This window comes from Taeniopygia guttata, chromosome Z, assembly GCF_048771995.1.
Source record: "Taeniopygia guttata chromosome Z, bTaeGut7.mat, whole genome shotgun sequence".
In the NCBI taxonomy this organism is placed as follows: Eukaryota; Metazoa; Chordata; class Aves; order Passeriformes; family Estrildidae; genus Taeniopygia; species Taeniopygia guttata.
Window position 1 is genome coordinate 50,920,006 of NC_133063.1, and position 25,683 is coordinate 50,945,688.

Consider the following 25,683-nt stretch of genomic DNA (forward strand, 5'->3'; position numbering starts at 1 on the left):
ATCCCTGAGCTGTGGACGAGCCCAGCCCACATCTGCCACTGAGCAGTTTGCACCACACATCCCCTGGCCTCAGATACCTCTGCCCACTTGCAAAGGGACTAGGTACAGCTTGGCTTTGGATAACAGCTTTCCAAAGCTTCAGTCTTGTGTTTTACATGAGCCTGAACCAAATGAGAGTTTTGAGGAATCAAAGTATCAGGGGGAAAAATTTTCAAAATGAGATAAACGCTGCTTTGTTATCCTATGTATATATCATAAATATTTGTATCAAGAGCTGGACATAGATGTGGTTAAAAACCCTGAAGGAAGATGCCATGACAATATTTTCAAGCCATTGAAATACAGGAAATATCAAAAATGTTTTGGGGGACTCAGGATAATGAGATTAGCACATTAGTTTTATCTATTTGTAGAATTCAGAGAATTTAGGAAAGACTTTGTACAGCTTCTTGGGGAAAACCAAACCTCTGAACACCAGGAAATCCCACTGTAGCTTCTCATGAGCTGGACTGCCAGGGCTGTCTGGCAGGAGAGATTTATTATACATCTGGGAAGTTCATGTGAGAGTTTCCAACTTCCTTCATAAAAACAACTAAAAATCTTTCAGTTCATTAAATGATTAGGAAACAAAACAGCTTCAACTATGAAATTCTCCCTTCACATTGTTTTCTTATACCAAATTTTGAGTAAATTTAACTACTATAATTTTTGAGAAATTATTTAAGGAAGTCATAGCTATTTGTTACATAACACTTCCTTAAACAGAATGGGGGAAAACATATTGTCCAGAAACTGGAGCAAATATGTATAGCATTATATTGCAAATTTAATGTTTAGCTGAATAAATTAATTTTAAAACAATACATATTTGTGAATAATGTTTTTATCAGCAGATACTGATATACTCCTTCAAATTTCTGTGAGTCTACCTGGTTAATAGTCTGGTCAATCCATTTGTTTGTTTCCATTTTTATGGAGAGCAGTTACCAGCTAACAGAAAATCAAAAAGTGCTTCTTCATTTCATTTGGATTTGGCTTGTTTTTCACCAGGACAGCTTCCTCAAATTCAGTACCAAAATGACCAAATTCATCCGGTCTTGTTGTCACTGCACATCTTTTGTTACCTTACATCATACGACTACATGTATCAGAAGAAATAAGGGATGTTCTGCTGGGTTTTTTTGATGAGTCTTGTCAGGACTATGGGTCAAAATCTCTAAAGGTTTAATAATGTATTCTACAGATTTCTTAGTGTCTCTCATTATATCAGTATGTCAAGGGGCACTTCCCTATGAAGTCACCTATGGAGATATGGAGACCAAATAGCCATCAATGTCCTGTTCAGAAAAGCATTAAACATGGAAAATGAAGGTAAATTAAGTATTCATGCACTCAGAGCAAGGACACTCAATGGCCCCAAACATATTTTAGTTCTATTCATTTGTTTCTCCTGCTCCCTTTTTGTGTAGTTTCCTCGTATCTGTGAGATCTTAGTGGGATTCTTTGTATCAGTAAGAATTCAGTACAGCAGGGAAGTATTGCAAAATCTGTTCTCCTTCTGGAGGAAAGTGAAAAGGAGGGTATTTGAGCCTGTGTGTTGGGATCAAAGGGCAGGGAAGGGAAGGGAAACCACCGCTTGCAAAATATCCGGAATTCAGATTCCCTCTTTTGCAACTTCTCTCTTCCAGTTTATTATTGTATTCCGTGTCTGTACAGTTTTTTGACTGCTATTTTCATTTGACTTCTTTTCTATGTAATTTTTTTCTTGAAAGTTACAGAAAGTTACATGTACCATGTTTTGAATAAAGACAATTCAGTATGGACCCACTGGGTGCTTTATGCTAGCTAAAGATCTCAGGTTCAGGTTGTCTTCACTTTCACTAAAGTAAGTTTATTTCATTTGGTGTAATTCCTGTGTTTCCAGCTAGGCATTGAATCCTCATGTGCTGAAGCAGAACTTGGGGCCTGAAGGGCAGAGGAGATATTTCACAAGCAGGGGTGCATTTGCACAAGCCACTTTCACTTTTTGCTCTGGTAGTGTTCTCAGGTAATATCACTGGGCAGGCATTCCTCCCCACAGAACTGGGAATTGCTATCCTGAAGCTTGTGCGGCCATAGTAAAATTCAGCTGTCATACCTTAACAATTTAGCTGCACAATTTTAAGAGGTTTGAAAATATAATAGAAGAGATTTTTCAGTTCCTAAAGAAGAAATGGCTTAATAACTTGGGGGTTAATAATGGGTTTGCCATTGGAAGAATGCATGAATGAATGTGACAAATCCAGAGTGGCATAATTTAGACCAAGAGAAGAGCATAAACAATAATGAAAGGGGGAACATCTCCAAAAGATATACTAGGTTGATGACTATAAGGATTACAGTTGTGTTTTCTAGAAAATTGGCACGAGCAGCAGCTTTTTTGCAGGTTTTCCCACACTGCTCCTTGGCCTTTGTGAACCTCTGCTCCTGCAGAAGAGGTGTGCCAGCTGATGTTCTTTTTCTGGGGAACCTGACTAACCTGTTCACGCATTGGCTTTCAACAGTTGCTTTTTGCAACTCAGGTAGAGTTGAGGATCCCAATGTTGTTTAAAAGTGACTTTTCAAACTAATTAATTTGAAAAAAAAGTGTATGAACTTTGTTTTCTCTATTACCATCAGCACATTCAGTCTCTGGAAACCTATTACTTTTTCACGCAGGATAATTTCTTTTCTTTCATCAGCTCTTCTAATATGTCCTCCCTGATATTATCAGGAAAGTGGTCCTATAGGTCCATTTTAAATAAACAAAACATACTCACACTCTGAGTTACATCTAGAATTCTCTTTTGTGCATATGCTGCATTTGTGTACTCTTATATTTTCTCCTTCTCTTTTGCTTAAAAGCTCTCGTAAAAAACTAATTTAGGACTAGTAAATACAAGGGGCAGGCAGGTATTTACTCTCTTTTCTGCATGTGAAGAAGGATCAATTTCTTGGGAACAGTCTATGAAACAGACTTAGCTCAATAGTACTGATTCCTCTGTTAGAATATCCCCTCACATTCCTCACAGTTTCATAGTAAAAGTAGTCAAAGATGGTTGTGAGGATTTATGTACTTGGCTGTACTTCATTGGTTTGCTTTTTATTTTTTGGGGTGGTTTTTTTTGTTTTGTTTTGTTGTTTTTTGGTTGTTTTTTTTTTTACTGCTTCACAGTGATTTCTGAATAGGTGAATGTTGTATCTTTTAAAAATGCATTTTTAAATTACATTTGTGTGCAGCTACCAAGAAAAATCCATATCTACAAGAATTGCTACAGTACAGTAGTTTGGAAAAATGGCCACAACCATTCAAATAGAACCCTTTTGTATTCATCCACTTATTAAGCCTTTCTAGCACTTGGCCTAGTTTTACTATCACAATTTACTGAAAAATGTCAGAGAGACATGGAGCTGAGCATAGTAATGTCTTTAATGAATAGAAGCTTCTGACAAAATTCAGGCCTGATTCCTTCAGAGATCCTTATTGTTTCAGCAGAGAAATTTTGAGTTTTGAAAAAAAACCTTAATACGGAAGATTTAAGCCTCAAGTATAGCCCCTTTTTTTAACCTCAAATACAGCAAAAATTGTGTGCATTATATTTGATCACACAGAGTCAAGAGTTGCAATCATCCTGAGTGAGGAAAAAATCATCCTGATTTTATATATTAGCCTATAATCCTGTGCTGGGTTTGTAGGTTCCTGGAGCTGCCATTCTCAGCATGCTCCCTGCAGCCAGATGGTTTTTGCTCCAATGGCAGCTCTGACAAACTATTCAAGCTTTCCTCACAGTTCTGTTATTTTAGCTTTTAGAAGGAATGTAACATTGTGAACTAAAACATTTCATTGCACACAGGATGACCTTATTAAATTCTTCTGAACCTTAGCTCTCATGAGACTCTCAAAAAGATTTTAGTTTTTCAGATGTTACAAGATGCAAAGTCTTGTGTATTTTTTCTGCTTCTTGTGTCTCCTTTGCAGTTTTTCTGCTAACAGTTACTATGTTGTATAAATATCATGATAGATTTTATAAGGTCTATACTGGTCCAAATTTCTATAGACTATTACAACTGGAAACATCTCTCCAATTTCTGGTGTGTATCTTTTTTAACAAAAAACACCCAAACCAAACAATATGCTAAACAAACATGTCACAACCTTGACAGTGGACAAAATTTCATCTCCATTTCTATGAGATGTCAACAGATTGAAAGGCTCTTTACTACCTTCCTCACATTTGATCTCATCTCATCTCTTATGTAGATGATAAATTGCAGTGGGTGTTTTGTTCTACTTTAGGCTGTTATCTTCATACATAAGAGCCAGTCTTACTCTTTTTCAGGGAAAAAAAATCCGTGGAACACTCAAAAGAAAATTTTATTTATGAAAATGTGCATTTTTGGGTAGAGAAGAAATATTAGGGAAAATTCATCAAATTTGGCAGCATCAGCCAAAAATAAAAAGAATTTTAATTTTGTTCTTACAATCACAAAATTATTACCCCTTCTCTCTAAGTAATAATACACTGAGTTTTTGGGACCAAGATAAGTTGGCAAACACAATTCGGTCTCTGAGAATAGTATTCTGAATACATTTAATAGGAGAAAATGATAATAGGTTATATAAAAAAAGGCAAAAGAAGTGTAATCCAGGTCCCTGAGGCACTCATCTGAGCAGCGAGAGCCCTAGGTCTTGCTTTTTACATGCACCTTTATGTGATGAATTCAGTAGCTGCAGTAGCTGTAATCCAAAAAGGGCAGATGAGAACAGCACCAGTATCTATTTCCAGCCCTCTGTTTAAAACCAGATTTGCCAAGTTGGAGGATGTGTGGGATTCATCACCTCACTCCAGGGACTCCCTTGGTTCTTTCCAAATACTCCCTTCTGCACCCCCTGAGTAATTTGCTCAGCAGCACAGCAGGCACCAGCAGGTGCACAGAAAACACCCTGGCCCAGGCAGCCTCACAGGCTGTGAGATGTAGGATATTCTTCTCAGGTGTGGGAAGACAGGCATGAGCCCTGTGGGTCTACTGACAGGCTGGATATCTTCAGGCAGCCTCCAGTTCCAGGAAAGATTGGTGCAGGTGGTTTTGGCCTGCTGTCGTGTTTTCAAAGAATGCTTGTAGGCATTTCCCCAGTAGACACTGCTGTGGTCTGCACCCCACAGAGAGGAATGTCTTGGACTGTACACAACACCAGGGGTTGATGTTTAGCATGGTGGGATGACCTGGCACCTTCCTGCTCTGGGCCAGCGCTGGGCAGCTCCCTCTTCAATGCACAGACTTTGTGTATTGACATCCTGATGCAGCTCATTCTTGCTGTAAACACCAGCTGTCGAATCTGGGAGAACAAATTATACACCTGTATGCTGTACAGAACACTGTATCTAAACTAGAGGTGCTTGTGCTCTGCTTTGGGTTTTGCCTCTACCTTTTATATTGACCTTAGCTCAGTATGCCCAATACATAGATTGAGATTAATTTATTGAGATTGAGTAATGACTGATTTACACATAATCATTCAATTGGTTGTATTTTCTCACCGCACAGACACACATACAGGATACCTACTATTGATGAAGTTCCTTATAGTTTTGCAATTCATGCTGCAATTTTTCCATATGTTGTTTATACCTAGATGCCTATGACAGCTAAAATTTATGTTATCAGAGAAACACTGAAAAAAATGGAGTTTGTGAATTAACAGCTATTTTTTGATTTCCTGATTAATTAAAGTTTACTGATAAATCTTCTTGCAAATTAATCAAATCCCTTTTTTCCTACTGACTAGCTTTGACCTGACTCTTCCACAACAACAAATCCATTATGCACTTTGCCATTATAACTAGATATGCAGGATATTAACATTCTGATTGTGTACATAATAATTTCTAGTAAAAGAAGCAAACTTTAAACTGAAGAATAAAATTGTGTCTGAAAAATATGGTAAGCAGTATTTTTTCCAACACCAGTGTAATCTGAATGACAGCATCATCCTCTATTTCTCATACACCTTTTTAAAAACTTTTTTAGCAATAGAAACCAGTAGCAAAACTGGAATATACTCAGAGGTGTTACTGACTCTAGCACAAATTTCAGTCTCTGAAATTGAAAACTTGATTTTGCTTTATTTATTTGCATACACGAGAAAAAAAGAGACAGTATTTGCTGAGTCATGCCACTCCAGAAATTCCAGTGAGGGACGTAATGAAAACAGGATATAAAACAGCTGTTTGATGAATCACACACAGAAACCTAAAGTCACCCTACTTTATCCAAGCATAGCCTTATCATTCAAAGGCACAAATATCTATGGCAACCTTGCAAGTTAGAGTCCAGCAAGATTCCTGTGGGCATGCAAATTTGGAAATGGGACACTGAGAGAATAGTATAAGCAGAATGTGTGCTCATCTAGGCAAGACATTTTGAGAGCTGGTTCCCCCCCTAAGCCTCATAGCATATGTCTGGACAGCACATCACAGAAGAGAGCTTTCTTTGGCCAAGAGTAAGAAAAATATATGTTTCTCTGTGTCAACAGTGTAACCTGTAGTCCCTTCCCTCACCTCTTCACCTTCCTAGCCATGGTCCCCTTTGTCCCTTCTATTTGCCCAATGTAGGCAGCACTGGCAGAAGCTGCAAATGTTATGCAGTACTTGAGGAAGCTCAAGGGACACTAGCAAATCTGCAAGGAGATGGTGTGAGGACAGGACAGAGCAGAGACCAAGACAAACACCCCTGCATCTTTCAGGGGGAAACTTCAGAGGGGAATCTCTGAGAGTCAGGGAGGGATTTCTTCCTCCAATTTGCTTTGTATACATCACTGCACCCCAAGCTTTTCTTGCAGGCAGCAATGAGCTGTGAGATTCCCAAACAGAAAGGCAGAATGATAGAATGACAGAATATCTTGAGTTGGAAGAGAGCCATTAGGATCATCAAGTCCAACTCCCTGTTTCTCACAGGACTAGATGAAATTTAGGAGTTTCACTGAAAGCGTTGTCCAGATGCTCCTTGAATTCTGACAGGCTTGTTGTGACCACTTCCCTAGGGAGGCTCTTCCAAGAACTAGTTCTCCAGCTGTCGGGGTTTAACACGGAAAAAGAATTTTTCCGGAAGGAAGAGGTCAATTTGGACATTGACCAATTGAAGGTAGATACACCTCTGAGAACACAGAGGGGTTAAAAGCAGAATTTTCAGGAGAACTTGCTCTTTTGGGTTCCGGTCAGCGGTCAGCGCAGGACTCTCCCCTGCCCGGCCACGAGCTGGGTGGGGGAGGCGAAAAGCCATGTGGCCTTCGGAGGTAGGCCCAAGTGTGGAGGGACTGGAACCGGGCTGGCCCCCTGCAGATGGAAGGGTGGAGAAATCTGGGATGTCTCTGTTCCCCCCCCCCCCCCGCACCCAGAGTCTCTCCCTCTCCCTAGAGAGAGAAAGAGACAGCAGTGGTTTTGCCAGCAGTTCACCGCGGGGAAGGAGAAGAGCGGGGGGGCCACAAGGTGCCCAGCCGGGCTGTGGGAGCTGGAGCCTGGGCAGCGAGCCATCTCTGGGAGTCAGGACTTTTAACCCTTCCTTGAGAAAATGAAAGCTTTATAAAATTTTTCTCCTCCTCGGGTTGAAAGAGAGAAAGAGAAATACCCTGGGACCTGGGATGTTAGAAGGAGAAATTCTAGGTGGGAGGAGATGATAGAGTGGCTTTTAACTAAACTTTTTCTTAGTAACCACAGACTGAACTGATCTTCTCCTCCAAGAGAGACTGTATTTTAAGAAGATGCCGGTGAGCCAAAGAGACCATGCTTCAGCTGGGAAAAAAAACAGAAGTGGAGCGAACAGAGAAAAGTTAAGGAGGTTTGTGGTGGTGCCCCCTGTCTTCGCAGAGGAAGAAGAGAAGAAGATTTCTGTTCTTAAACCCTCGGCCCCAGGGTAAAATGGGGGGGACTGTTAGTCCCAAAAATGAAAAACTAAACTGTTATTTTTTCCCTTCTTGGCAGGGCATCCTTGAAAGGAAACAAATCCTAAAAAGCAGTCTGTCCATCCATGCATTAGTAGTGAAAGCACTGTACATAGAAAGGAGAGGGTCACCATTAGCAAATTTTTTTTTCTCCGGGCGGTGCCATGTAGTGACATAGAAGCACAAGATGTAACAGCTGTGTTTCTAGGGGGGTCTGTGGCACAAGAGAGGCTCCTCTCTCCCTGCAGATAGACTGAGTGTTAGTTATCTAGAAAGTAAAAGTCTGATTAGAGACCAGATTGTGTCTCACTATAGTTTATTAAAGTTGGGTGGTGGGAGGAAGAATGCTTTAGGAAGTTTTCATTTTGAATTGTGTGTGTTTTCTTTCTTCTTTTTTTTCCCTGTTTTATAGTAGCATTGTAGTAGTAGCTTAATAAAGTTCTTTTCTTGTTATTAAGCTTAAGCCTGCTTTACTCTGTTCTCAATCACATTTCACAGCATTCAATTAAAAAAATTACATTTTCATAAAAGCACTGGCATTGTGCCAGTGGCAAACCATAACACTAGCGAAGAACCTTTTCCTAATAGCCAACCTGAACTTTCCAGTGCAGCTTCATTCCACTTGGTTCTGTCCTGCAGCTCATCCCCAGGGAGAGATCAGCACCTCCAGTACCCCCTCAAGAAGAAGGTGTACCCTGCTTTGAAGTCCCCCCTCAGCCTTCTCCAAGCTGAACAAGCCAACTGACCTTGGTCGCTTCTTATTAGACTTGCCCTTGACACCTTTTTCCATGTGGGTGACCCTCCTCTGGTTCTACTCGAATAGTTTGATGTCTGGCCTCTAATGTGGCACCCAAAACTGCACTTGCTCCTGCTGAAATTGATATGGTTGGTAACTCCCCAGGTCTGTAGCCTCTATAGATCTCTCTATAAGGCCTCATTATCCCCAAGGGAGTCCACAGATCCTCCTTATTTAGTAATGTCAGGAAAGTTACTTAATGTACATTTGCCTTCTCTGTCCAGATCATTTGCAAAAACATTAAAGAGCACTAGCCCTAATGCTAAGCCCTGGGCCACCCACTGGTGACTGTCCATCAGCCTGACATAACCCTGCTTACCATAACACCATCACCCTGTTTTCTCCCAGTGTTTTATGCACATGTCTAGCGATGTGCAGAACATGTTTGTCCAGAAGGCTACAGTGAGGGATAGGAGTGAAAGGTTTGCTAAATCCAAGACCTCAGAACTACTGCTTTAACTTTAAATTAAATGGCTGATCCTTGATATAAAAGAAAATTAAGTAGGTTAAGTAGGAATTCCTGCTGTGCTGGAATTCCTGTGCTGGCTATGACCAAAGGGTGCCTTGTCTCTCAAGTGTTTTTCAGTAACTCCAAATAACATTCTGTATAGTTTCACCAGGCACAAAAGTGAGACTAATAGGCATGTAATTACCAGGTTCTTCCCTCTTAACCTTCTTGAAAGCAGGGATAACATTTGACAGTTTTCGGTTAACTATGTGCTATCTAGAGTCTAAAGGCCATTGCAAAGTAATGGAGGGAGGTCCTATAATGAACTTGTCCTGACCTTTTAGTACCCTGGGATGAACACTATCAGAGCCCATAGACAAATGTGCTCCAGCTGGAGCAGGTGAAGGTATCTGCTTTGTACAGGACCAATGAAAAATTATCTGAAGATATTGGAAGTCCAAGTAATAGGATTGCAATTGTTCACACAGGTTGTGTCACTGTTGACAGGGCTGGGAACATTAGGCATCTCTCTTCAAAGTTGCTGGAAAAAGAATTTTCACTCCTGACTACCAGCTGTGGCTAGTCTGCTTGTGGAGCTATTGCAAACTTGGGACAATTTGTGTCACAGGAGCAGCTGAAGACCTCATACATGCAAATATTGAGGCTGCAGATGGGACAGAAGGGAGTCTGGGGTGAATAGGATGTGTCTCTTCTGGCTCTCCAACAGCTTTGAAGGAGATTGCACACAGGGTGGGCCTCTAAATGTGCAAGAAAAATTAAAAGGTTAAGCTTAATTAAACTCCTTTAACAATAAATGAACTCTCTTATTCCCAGATATGGAAATTGAAAAAAAAAAAAAACAAAAAACTTGAAAGCCCCCATTTCCATTTGAGAAGGATTAGGGAGAGGCAGAGTTTGTTCATTCTTAGTTCTCTCAAGTTTTTGGGATAACAGAGTTTTCTTTCATTATTCATTGACACATACCAGTTTAGAATGTGTCTTTATACCTCCCTTAGTCTGTTTCTTACTAATTGATGGAAAAGGTTGCTAGGAATACCTTGAATGTTAATGAAAAAAGATTCTAAGGGCTATACTGGTAGATGAAAATATATTTAACTATAGCTTCAGGACATATTGTGTTTTGCTACACTTTGTTTTCTGTGTGTTTTAGTTTTACTGGATGTGTGTAATAAAAATGCCTCTATGACATCTCTTCCACTTCACTTACACAGAACAGATTTTTCTCTGTTATTGGGACATCTGGGGTAAAATAGATAATTGTTTTTCATTCATATACAATAGTCATTCTTAATCCAGTGCCATCCTTAATAGTCTGTGTGCCAAAAACAGACAACATTGATTTCATGATTGTTTCTTCAAAGGTAAGTTTCCTGTGAAATAAAGTACAGTGTGTGCCTTTCCTCACAGATATCTGATCAGCTAGTCCTTTTCTATTAGCCTGCTTTGATTATGAGACACATTTAAAGTGCATTATTTGAATTGTTTTTGTGATATCGATACCATGTCAGATGCACATGTAGCCAAAATAGTTATATAACTGAAAATACTCTATTATTTCTGCATCATTCTGCATCACTCTATTATTACTATTATATCGGCATCACCAGAACCAAAAACAGGCCCAGTTTATTTCAGCTGATTCCAGTTAATTTGAATTTTTCTGAAAGTATATCTACATGAGGAAAACATATAATGAACAAACAGCCTTCAAACACAGAAAATATTAAGCAGATAACTGGATTTATCAAAAGGCAGAAACAATCATAATGTTTTGTTTAGTTCTTATATTGATTTTTTTTTCCACTTGAATTAACATAGTTGATATTGCCTCATAATACATAATATGGTTTATTTAATGCAAGTGCTCTCTGAGAGATAGAGTGTCAGGAAGAGACTGCAAATGTAATCTCATAGATTGCAGCTAAGAATGATCTTAATCTAATTGAGTCCTAAGTCTCTTCTCCTGTAGCTAAAGAAAAGGCACCATAATATTGTTTTATTTGATTGAAAGGCCTTTGGAATCTTCCTCTATGTTTGTATGATGTCTAGTGCCATGGAGACTTCTCTTCAGTTAAGGCCTGTGGGTGCTGCTGCAATATAGAAAAATGAGAAGAAGGAGAGTGAAATGACGTAGGAAGTTTCTATAGACATTCTGTATGGAAAGGTAATGTTCTCTGTTTCTAGTAAAAAATAATCCAGGCTGGAATATAGACATTTCCTCAGAAAAAAATTAGTGCAGAGGAGTAATCATCCTGATGGCTGGTCTTGCTTTAGGAGGGAACTAAAACAAAATTAGGCTGAGAAGCTTGCTTTTAGCTGAGGAGACTCCAGGAACATATTTATGGTGTGAGCTTGCCCTTTAGCCTAAAAAGCAATAAACAATCATCATGAGAAATAGCAGAGTCAAGAAGGGTTTAAAGGCTGGAATTTATTAGAGCAATGTTTCCTCATACCTAGTACTAAATTTTGTCCTCTGAACATTCATTTAATTTCCTTGTTGGACACAGTAAGAATTGCTCTCAAAAAAAAAAACCAAAAAAAACAAACCAAAACAAACAAACAAACAAACAAACAAAAACAACCAAAAAAAAAAAAAACCCACCTGTCTCATCCTCTTGTCGTGTTTGGCAGTCCCCTGCAGAGCCAAACCTCATGGATGTGGACACAGGGAAACATTCATCTGCAAGGGATAAAGCAAACAGGACCACAGTTAATTTGTTCAGTTACTTTGACAAACTGAATGGGGTGACCAGAGCTCTGGAAATATACTTGTCAGTACCATATTCTTGCTCCTGGATTTTCTGATTAGCTATGCCTGTGCCAGCTATAAGAGCCCTGTGGGCCAGAGCCCTGAGCTGAGCATGGTGAGACAACATAGCCAAGCGCCAAGGCTTCCAATTCCAGAGTCCCCTTGACACCAAACAGGGCACCTCTCCTAATGAAGAGCCATTGGAAAAGAAACATTTGAATTCTCTTTGCTCTTAGCAGTCTCGAATAATCTTTGCAGGAAAACCACACCATCAACTTTATTGGAACACCCCTTTGCATTTCACAGTCTGCTCCCTCCAGGAGGCCTGAAGGAGCTCCCCAAAATCCACAGTGGGTGTGTGGCTGACTTTGCTTTAAAATTTGATTTGTTTTCACCCACCAACTTGCACTTCAATCCACACAGTAGGATCCCCTCCACTTTATTTCATGTCATCTGTGGGCTGGACTTAGGACAGCTGGAAAGAAGCGCCCCAGCAGCTTCTCAGGTTGCAAATCACCTTTTGCCCAAACAAATAAATAGTCCAATCATATTTATCACAGGGTCTTTTGCAGAGCAAGAAAAAGGCATTTTCCTCACACAGAGCCCATCCAAATGCAAAGGTAATGTCACAGAGTAGTCCTTTGACACCTAGTTTACATTTCCACACCACAGGGTAAACCTTCTCCTCCTTGCCATACGCCTGTTGAGTAGGGAGTTGATGTTTGATTTCTTCTTCACAGCCAAAAAATCTGGCTCAGCTGGTATGAGACAGCAAGGCACAGCTCTCAGCAGTTTTGGGAGAGCAAAAAATTGCAGTTGTAGAAATGTTTCTTGTCAGAAAGCTCTACAGAACATTTGGTCCAACCTCCTGCTCTAAGTAGGACTGTTTCCAGCCCAGGATCAGCTGTAAAGACTAAATAACCACTGAGATTAGGAAAAAAAAATCTTCAAAATATTATAAAACATCAATAATCTATCATTTTGGACTACTAGGTTTTTTTCCCCTAAATGACAGATATTTGTTTTAAAAATGCAGTGAAAAAAAAAAATCCAGTCTTTATTTTGCTACTGTGCCTCAGAGAATTCATCAAGTGTTATATGATAGATGAAACCTTGTTTATTTTCTACATGAACAAACACAGAGGCATATAGAAGCAACTTTAGCAACGTCTTATAAACTGAACAATAATATAATTGTTAAATATATAAATAACAAAAATATAACAAAAATAATCTCAGAATCCGTACCCCAAAATTCATGCCAGGTTTAGAGGTGTGAACAGTGACAATCACTGTAAACAAAAGTCTTCTCAGCCTAATGGAATATGACAGCTAATAATTTTCACTATTCACTTTGTTCTTCCAATACTGCTTTGGTCAGTTTTAAGTAACATGTGTACTTTCAGACCAAGAGACTCACAGCAGGTTCCACGCTGACTATGAAATATTTATTTTCTCGAGGTATTCCCTGAGCTTTTCATAAAAATAAATCATCGAACATGGAGTAAAGCAATCATAATTGTAAAGCAATCTTAACCTAGACCTGAAGTGAGCAGTGCTGGGAATAGGTATCAGGAAAAGGGTTGTTACATTATCTAAGACACAGACTTACTGCCCATAAACATATTTTTTCCTGTCAGTGAGATATCTGGAATTGTTTGGCAGTCCTCTGCAGCCATGCTGAACATGCCCCTTCACCCCTTCTCACCCCCTTCTCATGTAGCTTGAAGCCAATAGACTGTTTTACAAGTTGCCTATTGCTCCTTTGAGAAATCAGGAATAATGAATGATAGCAGTGGAGGGGCAGCCAGGATCATACCAGAGGCGACAGGGTCAAGGAGACTGCTCCCTCTCACTGAACAGCTGACCTTCTGAAACCCTTACAGAAAAGGTATTTTTATTAACCACAAGGAAGATAAAGTAGATTTGACTTTTTGGCAGCCATGAACTGTGACAGCAGAAGTGAAGGAGGCCAGAAACTTCCTGGACAGATGGATGCAGCACAGACATACAAGTCTTCAGATATGTAAAATGTGTCAAGAGGATTTTTGCTGTTCTAGACCTTAATTTGCAGTGGAGAGTGGGACCATGTACTCTTGTCTAGCTGTGTCTAACTACATCAGGCTGCCTTCTTCTGCACAAACTTTATTATCACCGGTGAGACAAAATCTCTCTATTCACCTGAGAGGCTTCTGTCTCACTGTTATCCCAGGTACCTTTGGAAAGCCAAACATATTCAAGTGACTACATGGGCTGATTTAGCTCCATTTAGAATCCGAGTCATCCTTCATAATTTCTAGTTTTTTTAAAGACAATGTGTTACTCCACATGTGGCAGCACCTTTACTTATTGACAAATCCTTATCCCTGACCTGTTTTGCACTCGGTTTGCACTGTTAAAATTGTGCAAGCCAATGGAAGTTCCTGTGCCTCCATTTGGGTGTTTTGGTGAATTCAGTGTAGGACGTCCTCATTTATACTGCACTTATAATATGTCTCAATGATGATTGTAAAATAGTACATTTTTGGTTGCTTGGCTAATTTACATATGATCATTTCCAACTTCTAGAAAGTGAAAAAGACAACACAAAATAATTTATGGAAGTACATAAGGGTGAAAATCGTGACAAATTATAAGTTCTGAGTCTGCAATCTGCTTATCTGAAGATTTCTGTGCAGTCTACCTGATCAAGGGATGTTTCTGAACTTAGAAGGAGATAGAACTTCCTTTCATAAACAAGCATGAGAAAGTGTACAGGAAATAGAATGCAATTAAATGTTATGGCTATTACATAATACTGAACCCTACAGTAAGATGACTAATAAATTACCAAGCCAAATAGTACAAAGCATCATACAAATAAATGACGTTTCTTGCTGGATTCAGAAGGGGTAGAATGTTAACTATCAATAGTCCCAATACGAAGTCGTGCCAAAAGGAACCCTCAAATATCAAGAATAACAACAAGGAAATTCACAGTCTAGTGTCTGGCATAATGTAGCCTGTTTTTTGAGAGATGCTACAAAACAAAAGCTTGCATGAGTTTGACTATTCTCTGTTCTTTTGAAAACTAAAATTTGTCCTACAGAAAACAGAGATGTAAAAAAAGAGGAACAGACATTGCAAGGGGAAACTGTCACACGTGCAGTGACATGATTTTCCAAAGCTGAACACACAAGGACTGCACATTTTATGGGGAGGAACATGCAAGACTTTTACAAAGTTGAATTTCTCACTACCTAATTTACCATAACTGCAGCAATCCCCTGAAACTATTCACTCAACGGGTCCAGTTTGTTCCAGGTAGACATCTTTAATTTTCCTGCCAATTCTTATTGGCCTCCCTTCTCCAACCCGTCTACTTTTCCATGACATCAGAGGACAAAGGAAAAAGAAATGGAAAGAAGAGCTAGAGCAAATGAGAAGCAATGAAAAGTTCAAAACTGAATGCCAACACCAAATATGGCATTCTCATTAAAAAGTTTCCTGAAAAAAGTGCATCCACTCCGTCACTCTACGCTACTTCCCAAATTAATTTACTTTCAAAACCTTTACAAAGTACTTTGACACATTCATAGTCAGGTTGTTTTTTTTTTTTGCATATGTTTGGAACAACTTTAGCTTCTATCTGTACCCACACTGAATACTGGAATAATAAAAATAAAATTAAATGTTAAATCCCATGGGTACGAACCATGAGATATCCTGGGCACAGGAGATGGTGGACCTTTGTCACTTCAATGTTGGACTGAGTTATAATATATCTTCAATAGGAAATACAGAGCTTAAAAAAAAGGCAAGAGCAGACTTTCAGCATTTATACAGTGTCAAAAGTTAGTTCTCACTGCCTTCTTTTTTCCAGACAAGAAGAATATCAAAGCACACAGCTGCTATAATCTTCATGATTTTACACAGATCTTGTGACTTATATCTTTGTCTTTTTCCCCTCTCAGCCATTTCTACAAGAATGTTCTACAGAGAAGTTCTTATAATATTAAGGGAGAAGTGCTACAAACAACTAAATTATCTTAAAATTACATTTCATTGATGCTGGAAATAAGCATCTATTCTGAGAATTTGTCTATTCTCAGAAAACTATCTATTCTGAGAATTTTTGGAATGCAAATTAATTGATGGAGCTTGAACTTCTTTAAAAAATTGAATAGCATTCAAATCCAGTTTCAGTCTGATGGATTTTCCTTTGCTTTTTAGTTGAAATTTTTGATTCACTAATTTCTGATTTTGCCTCTAACTTTAGTAATGTTTCAACTAAGAAATCATAAAACTGTTGTGGGCAGTCCTTCACTATTGTGAAATGCTCTGGCATTGCTCTGTGTCATCTACAGGACCCACTAAGGTATTTATAATAATAATTTAAAGAGGTTCAGTGTAGTTTTGCCCCCATCCACGCAGCCCCCCGAATAATCCGACTAGCTCAGAGATAAGGGGCTGTGAGGAGAGGAATACCAGGAGAGGGATAAATATTCAAAAGAGACTCTTACCCCAGGGTGTTAGAACAGCTCTCTTTATTCTGTGGTGTCCATGTGAGAGCGGGGCAAAAGAGAAAGAACAGGAAATCTCAGGGGTCTATATAGGTTTTGGACAGGGTGGGCTTTCCTGGCTCTCTGCTAACCCCGTTGGGGCAGGAAGGAGGATCCAGGGGTTATCTTGATCAGAGTCACAGGGGCCTGGGAAGGGGGGCAAAGGGTGCTCATGAGCTCACCGTAACAGCCCAGAAAGTGATCTGAACAGTGACTTATGTTTCTTGTGCTGTTTAATCACTTCCAAGACCTTTGAGGTAAACTTGTCCCAGACAACTTTGTCTCCAAGGAGGTAAAATCCAAGGAGACAAACAAGATGGACACTACTATGAAAATGCACTTTGGACATAGAGCTACTGTACAGAGAGTAAAGTCCAGAAAATGATTCTTGGTAGTGGCCTCAGTAGGAGAACATAAAGAAACCTGAGAGGAGAAAGAGCTCTATGATGAGAGTTTCTGGAGACCTTTCTGCAGTTTGCTTTATGATCACCCATGTCTTCTCTCAGGTTAGTGTGATTTCTTTTATGCCTAAAACAAGTGCCATCCTTCTCGTATCAGTCAGCCACAAATTTTGGAAGGCTGACTCTGCGCTGTGATGATGGGTGCCATGATAGATAAAATTCAAGGTATGCTTCTGCCTATGAGTGCATATGTCACTCTTTTAATCCTCAAAGTTCTACCTAATTAAACACAGTGACAAAATCATGTACACTGTTTTAGACTAAAGCATTCAATCCAAGAACTCCATTTCTAGAGCTGTCTTTGAAGTTTGGAATTCAAATGGCTCCCAAAACTATCAGAAATCTTTCAGACTTATATTAGATGGGCACTATTGGTTGACTGATTCATTGTTGTGGTTTTTTTTTCCAATTTACATCTTAGCCACTAAGGTGTAAATTGGAAAAAAAAAAAAGTCTTTTGGAAAATTGGAAATTGGAAAAAAGTCTTTTACAAGTCTTTCTGAAGAGCAGAAAGACTTGTAAAATACACTGCTCTCAGGGCATCTGGAGAGGTGAATAAGTGTTTTGAATTATTACCAGAAAAAAAAAAAAACCAAAAAAACCAAAACAAAACAAAAAAAAACCAAAACAAAAAAACCAGCCAACAAAACTCATGGAGTATGTCCTTATGTCCTTATAGAGAAAAACAGCTTTGAATTCAAATTTAATGGATAATGTTATAATATTACAAGGTAAAATAAAAAAAAAGTAATTTCACTGTGTGACAGCAGGATTTTTATGCTCCTAAAACATCTGCACAAATAAACTTGTCACATTCAGTTGACCTCTTCACTGTTTCCATCAATACAAAGAATGCTGTCTCTTTGTCAAGCCAGAAATGTTGCTGTGCGGAATTTTTAACATATTTAGCATTAGCTCATATCTTTGTCCCTGGATGTCAAGGAGATGTAACGGCTTTTGCAGACCGCAGTGGAAGAGCTAGGACAGAACTTTCTATACTTTAGAAAATCTCACCTGTTTCTCTCTCTCTCGATCTTTCTCTCTCTCTGAGGCACTGACAAGTTTTGGTATGCAAGTCAAAAATATATTTTCTAAAGAACAAAATAATTTGCAACAGGAACCAAGTGGTAAATGTAACCTGAAAATGTTTACATACAATCTCAGGAAAAAAATTGTTCTCCTTACTGGTGGTTTTAGAAGAAAACCATATTAAATTTATGTTGTAATTTCATGCAGCACTACATTATCCACTAGTACACATACTACTTTTTCCATAGCAGTCCAGCTGTTCTTCTGATTGATGCAGATGTGAAACTGATTGAAAAAAGTCCAAGTTTCAGTTCAAAAGTCCGACAAAAACTCCAAGTCTTTCTTGGTTTCCAATTAACTTGTATAAAACCAGTAAGTTTAATGTGCTGATTGTCAAAGTAACTGTGAATTAGTTTATGCATCCTAGAAATACTGTTCTCTTTGAAGCTTTCCAAGTGCTTACTCATTGTAAGCAAATAAGAACATATCTGAGAGTCTCAATCAAATTTCTGTTTTTTATCAAAATTGAGAGAAGGCAAGACTAATTTTTAAAGTGAAAAGTTCATAATCTATTTTAATGTGTGACACCTTGAATTCTTTGAAAGCACAGCATTTCAGTTCATATTAATATTCCATATGCTAATGTCCATATAAATTGGGAAATTTCTTGAATAAGAAAAATTTCACAAAGATAAAAGATTAGCTGTTACTGTCTTTAAGATTTGGTACTTGAAGTTTACAGAGTGCTAAACAGAGACAGCAGGTAATGAAAAATAACAAATCTTAGTATTAGAAAAAAAGAAAAGTGGTCTTGGATATTCACCTAAGCCAACCCTCCACATATGCAGAGTGAGTCACCAGAACTGTCCAGACTCATGATAGTCTCTTGGGCATGGTAGTCAGCTGTGTTCAGTATTTCATTGACTCAATCACATCAGTTCACTGCTTTACATGCTTTCCTATTTTGCCAAATTTCCCTTTTCTGATATCCTTTTTTCCTTGATGGACAGTTTGGGAATTACTACTGTATGTTGTTCACACACTGAGATGGAACTTAGTCACCTCTGTCATGACATTCTTATAACTATGTGAACCTAGTTTCTGGGAATACAGTCATTTTAGCTGTTCAGCATAGTAACTTGTTAAAGTTTGAGTTTGATTTCTTTTTTAGTTTATTATTTTTTACTTAATCTCTATTTTAACAAGGTAATATGTTTGCTGCTACTTGTGCAACACAGACAAGTTCAGATATCTGTGGAATTGTGCCCTGGATTGGGAAGTATTTGTATTTAAATCAGTTAGGTGAAAAAACTAGGAGTTTACTTATTTCTAATATTATTATGTAATATGCACTTAAAAAAACCCCAACACCACCACCAAAAATAATTTAAGCTAATCACATATTTTTGGATGGAGGACTGGAGGATGCATTGTTATGTCCACAACTGCCTGAACAGTCACACATCAGACAGAGCCACATGGCAGGAAACATATCCACCACTGCTAGTGACATTTAAGTCCAAAAAGTTATAAGATATAGGTATAGAGTTCGACAGACTGAGAATTTTGTTTCTTTCTTAAGTTCCAGTTACAGAAAGGAATTAATTACATGGAAATGCTCTGGTTGGCACAAGCAAATAAACATTGGCTTTGAAGAATGAGATAGCAACACATCAATGTCCCATAAATTCAGAAAATTCAGGTGAGCTCTGCCATGCGTACATAAATTTAGTTTCTGCTGGGATCCATGCTGTCTTGGACATTTGTCGCTATAGGACACAAGAATGCACAACTCGAGCCACTTGCCACTTTGCAAGGGAAAAGAGAGAGTTTATTTTCTGACTCCAACTTTTATACTTTTCCAAAGGTGACAGTGGATTGGAGAGTGAATGGGCCACCTCTCCAAAGACATTGGACAAACCACTAGTAAATCAAGTCTCTCCACCCCCATGAAGGAATGCAAAACAACACGTTATTTACAGAAATTGTGTGGGAAAGTTTCCCAATAGAATGTAAACTCAGAAGGCTTTAGAAAAATCAAGAATCAGGGCGACAGACATTCAGACAGATTCAGAGGCCCAAGGGCAATATGTGTAAGAAGAATAATCCTCATAAGGGAAAGAGTAATTTGGAAGGAGAAAAATAATTGTGGTTTATCGTCAGAAGGTAGAAAAGTCAGCCAAAAAATAAACTGAAAGAAAATTGCTTTATGTGTTCAAGGGAGCTAACTAATTACAGCAGAACAGCTGGCTGATCTGAGACTACACAGTGGAGCTTAATAACCTCTTAACATCCCAGAAGGGGAGGAAGTGGCCTGATTGACAGAGGTGTTGAGTTCCTGAGGCATTTTAGAGTAGGAAACTGATGCTCAATATATTAAAAAACAGGATCAGTGATCTTAACCAGGATTAAGAGTCCCATAGCTTGTTCTAATAGTGACATTTATTTGCACAATTCCCTCTTACTCTCTTCTGCACTTGGAATTTCCAGCTTAAAATTTGTAACAGAAGGAGATATTTTGGCATCTCTTCAAACAAGCCAGGCATTTACAGATGTGTGTGGAGCATTCTGTGACATATGAAGCCAACATCTGTAAACATAACTGCATTGAGCATGGTGGGAATTCAATCTGCTTACTCAGAGGTTGGACACAAACTCAGAGAAAAGATGGGACTCACCCAGAATCGTGGTTAAGAGTCAAAGTCAGAGTTCCCAGCACCAGAGTCATGTACTCAGACGAGTCATCAGCACCTCTGTCAGTGCATGGCCTCATTCATGATGCATCATGACCTCTTCCTTTCACTCTCTCTTGGTTTTCTTCTAATTTAAACTGAGCAATTCTAACATTTATCCTGGTTTCAGATTTATGTGTGCACCTCTCTTGTCTAAGCCAGTTGTGTCCTTTTTTCTTCTCCTTTCCCACCATTCTGTTGCATCTGAGATTTGCAGGCCTCTTCCCCAGGTTCTATAAGAAGCACGGACTTGGAGCACATCTTCCTTATTATCCATTACCCACCCTTCACTCACTCTGTCTAGAAGGTTGAGGATAGCAGGACAACTCCAAACCCCTGTTCATGGAGGAAGACCACCATGATTTTCACTGATCAAAACAAATAAAAACTTTCCCAAATCATAAGCACGACATTGTTTTTTGAGGTCAGGATGACAATCACTGTATTTTCAGACTGTGGATGTTTTGATTAGTAAATTAGTACAAGGTATAGATAGCTTAATCGTTGTTGCTTTACCTGGCCTGTCTTCACACAAAACTCTGTTACTATCACAGGGTTTACCTATAGAAAGAAGAATATGTCTCTGCAGCTAGAGTCAGTCTTGTGATGCCATGAGTGAGAAAGAAAAGAATAATGATAGAAAAATGCTATCCTTCAAAAATAATCTTGTGATCTGTAAGCCATCTCATGACTTGGGAGATGTGTTATCATAGCTGTGTTATGGCTGACAGAATGTCAATGCCAACTCAGCTGCATTAGTTAGGGACTGGGTCATATTCAGTGGTTCATAGGCAGCCACTTCCTCTGTATTTTAGCATCAAATACAGCAAGGAAGGTAATGGTGATAGCAGGGAGTTCATTGACACTTGACATCCTCTCTTTTTCTCTCTCTTTTTTTACTTAATTTGAATTTTTTTGAGTGTTCTAGCTCTTTCTTGGGGTAACATCTGTTCAAAATTGTCATGACTAACTCTTTTTTTTTTTGACTGCTCTTTTTTTTTTTTTTTTTTTTTTTTTTTTTTTGTTCCTAAGGATTACAATGGATAATTTAGCAGAGGCATAAAGTACTTAATATTCTCTGATTTAAATTCAGAGACATTCACATTAACATTCACCTGCAGTTATTGTTACACATTGCTTATACCCATGGTCACAATATTAAATAACAATCATCAGGTCAGACAATACTATAATGTAGCTACGATTCCTGGTCCTTCATGAGAAAAGTCTCCAGTTCTTACCTGGTTTTTACTGACTAACACTTAAATCAAGGATATTTGTATCTCTGTGTCGACATGCCCAGAACAAATGGACAAGCTTCTTAGTGGGCAAAGAGCAGATACAGCTTACAGAAGGAGAAAGAAAAACAAGCAATCTCTCATATTGCTCAGATAATCTTTGGGAAAATTACAAGAAAGGATATTTAATATATATAAATTCATGTAAACGAGTCTTTGACATCACTACCTGCTGAATCAGGATTATCCCTACGTATGAAGCAAGCACAAGAGTCATCAAAGCTTCCTCATCCCTCTCTGTGGTACTATTAACCTGTGGTAGTGTTGTTTTATAATTAAAAGTCCTAATGCTCTCACATGAACAACAATTTACTGGATGAAGCAATTTAGGTTCTCAGAGGTCATAAAGCCTTTGTCCAGTTAAGCAAAATAAATAAATAGGTGGGGTAGTTTTTAAGTACCATGACCAGCAGGTCTGCGAGGTGCCGAGCTGCTGCCAGGCACAGACAAAGCTAGATGATTTGGAAAACATGATCCCTGCACACTGAGCCAGGCTCTGCCAGGACTGGCACCAGGAACCTCTGAGCACAAGGGTCCACCCAGTGCCACCCCTGCCCTTAGCCTGAGACATTTGGCAGAGATTGCATGCTCAGCCACTCAAGGACTGCAGCCCCAAATTCTCTTGTGAAGTCTTGTACTATTTTTCTTTCATATGACTTAATGGGATGTGCCCTTATGCTGGTGGACAGTAAGAAATAGCCTTTGCTTCATGTAATAGGGAACTGGGAAACCTGATCCAATTGTCTTCCTGGCCTGCTCTCTTACCTTGACCTGATGAGGGCAGCTACTCCTGTGGTCTCTGCTGAATTCAGTAGCCATGGGATGTTGCAGATGCCAGCTTGGGAAGCACCAAAACTAACTTTCTCACCTCCTGCTGCGTGTTGAAACAGCCTAAAGGCTGATGGATTTTGCCCCTCACTCATCACAAAGGCACAGGCTGGACAACTGCCTTGTATTTTGAATCCCCCTTAGGCTTAGGCACCTGCCTGTCCAGTGTGAAAGAGCCATGCACAGGTTCAAGAACAGCACTGGAGACACTTTGGGAAGGGTCAAGTTATAAAACTTTTATAAACAAGTTATAAAACACATTTATAAAAAGCACTGTGTGAACGTGGGTCCTGGGACTGTTGGGTGTCCACTGAACAGAGGGGGACTGGGTGGTACTTCATGCGATGATTCAGGTCTACCAAAGTCCAGTCTTGGATGTTTAAATATTTTATTTGATCCAGTACTGAATTCTCAGATTTTCTGGCAATAAAACACATGGTTAAACCATAGCTTCATCTAAAGATAATATTTATGCCCAAATGATTTGTCAGTATAGATAATTCTAATAAATTCAGATCCTCCTAAACTGATCTGGTTAGCCTATACCATCAAATCAAGTTTCATAATGATATGTAAAGACAATCACATTAAATTTAAAGATCCTATTCATCTATAAGACAGAGCATTCAGATCTCCTGTCACACTGGCCTCTTCCCTAATATTATAAAACAATAAAAGGAATTGTATTCGTACGTTCCTCAGCAGTAAAGCAACAGTATTTGCCAGCTCTGTGTGCAGCTTTTGACAGACTGCAGCTTTTTTTTCTGACAAACCTAGTGCTCTTTCACCAAGGGGCAATCACACAGTAAAACAGTAAAGCATCTTCTAATTCTTTTCATCTTCAGAAGGACCATCGAATTAGAGGAAGGATGAAAGGTATGAAGTTGCAGAAAGTCAACAGTTCGATCTTTGCTATTTCGTCAGCTGTTGACTTGAGCAAACCTTGTAACCTTTACACATGTAACACATTTATATTTTATCATGAATTTCACTGTAGAGTATGGCATATTGCAGATGAGAGATACACTACTCTTACTGTAAGGCTTAATTTGTAAGACAGAGAACAAAATTACTACAAATTATCAATGGCAATTATAAATTTTTAATGACTGCATGAAGAAACAAAAATCATTAGAAAAAATCTGTTTTCTTCATAACAAAAGACAAGAAAGATGCCTAAAGTTGTGTGTCAGATAGGTCTGGGCATGGCTTTAGTGTTGATTAGGGGAAGGATTTGCAGAGCTTCTCCTCCACTTTGCGATGATAGATTGATGATAGATTATACCGTGCAGCTGTACTAAGAGGGATTTAGTCCTATTAGCCTTCTTCCCTCTGCCTCATAAATCATTTACTGCTAACAACAGATTTACTTAGCACATATCTCAGTGATTTAGTAAAGGTAATGAGTGACAAAATGGTTTGATTTGCAGCCAAACTACACTACTGTTATCTTTAAAGTGCTTCCAGCCTGGCCACTGCTGAAGAGCACTTTTCAGGGTAGTTATCAGAACAAAACTGAACTTCCTCAGTGAGCTCAGGTCCTATTGCTCATGAGTTTCCTTCAGAAAAAATCTTCAAGCTTTGCTTTGCAGCTTGCAAATTTGCATATAAATGGATCTAAATAAATAATTATATTGGTCCTGGCAATCTGCTTCATCCATTTTTACTTTTTGAACATTAAATCAAGTGGCAAATGGTTTTATGGGTCATATTTTCAAATGTTCCTTACCTTACATATTTATTTACATCATAAGCAAAATAAATCCATTCTGGTCGGATAATATCTAGTAGTCTCATACACCTGATACCTTCCTCTAGTAAAGGAACCTGTGCAGTTGTGTCTTGTGACACAGAAGTCCTGATTCCTTCTTAGATTTGCCTGAGACAGGGAAATTAGCTAATTGGAGGGGAATCTTTAACTGAAGCCTTCAAGTGACAAACTAAATTCTAGACATTCAGTTAATAAAAAGCTATCTGTCTTTCACTGAATTGAGAGCAAGAGCAAGAGGCTGGTGAACAAGAACAGCCAGAATGAACTTGCCAAGGACAAAACTTGCCTGGCAGCCTTCTTACAGAAGGTGCTTTGAGCGAGGACAGAGCAGTGGACATCAGTTAGCTGAAGTTTAGGAAGACTTTTAGCTTGCTTTTCAGTAATATCCTTGTAGCCAAAATGGGGACATATGACTCAGATGGGTGGGTTGAAAATTATCTGAACAATAAGATTCAAAGGGTCTCAGCGACTGTGATCAGTGATTTGGTGTTCAGGCGCTGACTCTCCACTTGTGACTGATCTTGCTCAGGGGCTAAAAGGGAGCACAATATTTTTGAGATTTTAAGAACCACTTGGACCTAAGAACAGAACACAACCTAGGCAAGGTGGAGAGGGCACCAAAAAGCATACCATGGTCAACACAATGAAGGGCAGAACTGTCTTTCAGAGGTGTCTTGACAGGCTAGAAGAATGGACAAGCCAAATGGACAAGCTTGTGATGTTCAGCAAAAACAAACGCCAAGTCCTATCTTTGGCATGAATCAACCCTATGCAACTGCGCACTCTGGAGATTGCCTGGCTGGAAATGATCTTCAAAGAAAAGAATCTGGGCAACCCTAACAGACGACAGGTTTAGGATGGGACAGCAGTGTGCCATTGGAGGATAGAAGAAATACACAGAGCTGTGTGAACAAGGCACCAGCAAGCAGATCAAGGGAGGTGATTATTTACCTTCATGTAACACTCTTCAGCTTTGATTTTCCCAGTAGATACTGTGATAGCCCAGGAGAAAACAGAAAGTTCAGCAAAGATGTTCAGGGGCTGAAACCCCT

At 39.0% G+C, this 25,683-nt stretch overlaps 1 long non-coding RNA gene across 3 annotated transcripts in view; it reads left to right on the forward strand.

The window, feature by feature from the left end:
• The first annotated feature begins 16,510 nt into the window (after positions 1-16,510).
• Positions 16,511-25,683, forward strand: part of LOC140681872 (uncharacterized) — a 47,226-nt gene continuing 38,053 nt past the window's right edge. For all 3 annotated transcript variants that reach the window (XR_012053067.1, XR_012053068.1, XR_012053069.1), the window contains exons 1-2: positions 16,511-17,018; positions 19,585-19,704. This is a non-coding gene — a long non-coding RNA (uncharacterized lncRNA). The remainder of the gene's footprint in view (positions 17,019-19,584; positions 19,705-25,683) is intronic.